Here is a 3181-nt window from a genome sequence, read left to right as displayed (position 1 = left end):
TTAGTACATTAGGCTATAAGCAGTGATGGTGGATGACATGGCTGCGCGTCCTACTTAGCTTTTCTTGCTATGAGATTGTAATGTCTGGGAGTGGACACTTGGAAGGAGAACCTGCTTCTGCTGCCACAGATAACTCTGCCTGTGATTCTAAATTAAAGCTGTTAGTTGGCCTCAGTCATTGCTATGTAATAAATTGAATTGAGAATTTATAGTGGAATGAAGAAACTGGCAAAGTTGGGAAATAACTCAGATGTTACATAAACCCCTGTGACTGGATAATGTTTTGGGAAGCTGAAATAGATATCCTTTCTTAGAAATGGTAGATTTTGTCAGATTTCTTGAGAGAGAGAGATAAAATCTGTTCATCTGATATTGCTAAGGAGAAAACAATTGGTGCAAATAACATTTTTTGTACAGCAGATTGTAATTACTGTATGATTGTAGTTTGTTCTAACTTCTGAAGGCCACTTTGCATCTGAAAAATAACTTTTGCAAATGCTAGTGACTTGTTTTATTTTTATCAAGTAGCTGTAAAGTCAAATTTGAGTTGAATTGAATTAATCAATGATTTTTACTTTACACTCAGTGAAAACTCTGCACACTAAAGTGTCCTTGGTGAATGAAGAATTGTACAACAGCAGATACATGAGATAGTAGAGTTAAGCCTGCAGATCTTTGCTGTTTCTGAGGTTCTTCGTTCGGCAGATTTGTATTGGCGTAGTCTCTTATGGCCACAAATATGTTGATTTTGTACTGGTATTAAAGCCAAAATTGGCCTTGTATTTGGAACTCTAATAATAATTGTGTTGTTGTATGAACTAGAAAATGACTTCACTTGGCTGTGTTATTGCAGAAGAGCTAACAGAGTAAGATGAAGCCTGCATTGATTAACAGAATGAGCAGTGAGTCTTAAGTGCACATGGGGAATAGGTTTCTCTCACTGCTGCTTGCTTCTCAAGCAAGAGCTACATCTGATGCTGTAAAGCAGTGATGAATAACTATTAATATAACTACATGTTAACTACATTTCAGATGCAAATACGTTTGGATGCTATCATGCTGTTCAGTTTCTTGTGATCTATCATTTTAAACTATATTATTTATGTATTGAACAAACTTTATCATAACCTTGTCTAGTAGGTTTATATGAATGCAGCATGCCCTGTTTTTTTTGCATAAACAGGACTTTGGCTCTACTTTCAAAGAATAGGAACTTGCCAGTTTTGGAGAGCAGGACATTTGCATGTGAAAACTGGTCATCTGTGCTTGTGAATGTATGGAAATAAATACTAAGTTTGATCCTGGTGACGGTTAAGGGAAACAGATGACAGATCTGTTGCAATGATGCTGTCAGCATGAAAACAGTGGTGCAAGTGATTAGATGTCAGGGAAGCTGTGCTTGTCCACAGCTATCATGTGTTATCTTTTTCTTTTGGGTGCAGTAGACTGATATTCTTGTCATAGATTTCAAACCAGTGAGTTAGTTTTGCCCTCACTAGTAGCCTTGAATGCAGTATGTATTTTAAAAAGTTGCTTTTCCATTTAGTAGGTTAGGCTACGTGTATATTTCTTTGAAAGGTAGCTTTCCTAGCTGTTAATCAAACCTACATTTTGAGGCTCAGCACAGAAATGAAAATATCAAATGAATCAACTGCAGCGAAAACAAAAGACTTCAACTTAATGCGAATGACCTGATATTGACTGCAGCGCATTTTTGATGCTGAGTTTCAGCTGGCTTAAAAATTAGGAAGTCACACTTACGATCAAGAAATTCTAGTGACATTTAGTGCATCATTACAGTTTTTTAGTAATATGAAAACCAGAACAACTTCATGTCAAAGACTTTACAAAAGTATGAATACTAAGAGTATATTCCTCAGCTAACATGCTTGTTCTTAGTATGCAGATAAATTAACCTAAACTATCATCATAATTTAATTATAAAAATGGAAATAACCTTATTTATATTCATATCAGTGGAATATGATGAATGCAATTAACCTTGCATTTGGACATGGCTTTTCTCTTTTAAATATTGCATTTATTGCTTGCTCTTTGAATGTTGTTTGAATTATAAAATCTAATGATAGTTTTTATGCATTCTTAATTCTAAAACTGATATCTTCTGTAAGGATTATGTTTGGCCTAAATGCCAAAGTTCCTTAAACAGCTTTGTTGATTCCTGTGCTTAGATTACTGTGTGATCTCAGCTCAAAAGGTGATGTGTTTGATTAGATTTAGAATATACAGAATTCACAGTACTATGACAGTAGTCCTAATCCCATTTCTTTTGAGTTGTATTCAGAAGAGTTTGCTTCAGTAACTTCACATTTAAAGGTGTTTAAATTTTAAAAGCCCTTTGTGTGAACAGCAAGTTAAATGCTTTCATTTAGGTGTTGAGTAGAGACTTTGGATGTAATTGTGAAGAAATGTACTTTTCAGTTTGACAGATGTTTACAAGGTGGGATGGTTTAGGTGCCTGTAATCTCTGTCTGTGCCTGGATGGTCCACCCACAACTCAAGTTTCATTGTAGTGCTGATTTTTGCATTGTGTATTGTCACATCTGACAGTAGTTCACTAATAAAAAAAGGAGTCACGCTCCATTCTTCACTGGTGGGACAAAGAGTTGTCAAGCAGGTTACTTTAATTATAGTTAGCTGCCCGGATAAGGTCATGTTAAGACTACTATGAAGTAAAAACATTCTATCTCCAAAATCTAGAGCTACCATTTCTACTAAGTTGTATGCGAAATTACCAGTCCCATTAATCTTGTTGCTTTCCCTGTTACGTGGTCTCAGTGTATCTTGCTGTTTGTGTATTCTTTTGAATACAGAATAATAGAAAGTTGTCAGAGAAATTATCAGTGGGTTTGTGGAAGGCTGTGTGTGAAGAAGTGTTTCCCATTTGTATCTGAAATGTTGTTTGCTTATGTTTCTTAACATTTGATTAATTCATAATGTTTAGGGTGTAGAGTACATGTAAATGGGCAAGATGACTACCAACTCTCCTTAATTTTAAAATAAATGTGTATACATTTGAGTAGGGTCATGAGGCGATTAAGCTAGCCCTCGCTCTTCCTAAAATTGGTAACAGCAATAATTATCATAGAATCATAGAATCATTGAGGTTGGAAAGGACCTCTAAGATCATCGAGTCCAACCGTTAACCCAACACCACCAT

Source organism: Aptenodytes forsteri, unplaced genomic scaffold (assembly GCF_000699145.1).
Source record: "Aptenodytes forsteri isolate BGI_AS27 unplaced genomic scaffold, ASM69914v1 Scaffold442, whole genome shotgun sequence".
Taxonomy (NCBI): domain Eukaryota; kingdom Metazoa; phylum Chordata; class Aves; order Sphenisciformes; family Spheniscidae; genus Aptenodytes; species Aptenodytes forsteri.
This window is presented reverse-complemented; position numbering follows the sequence as displayed.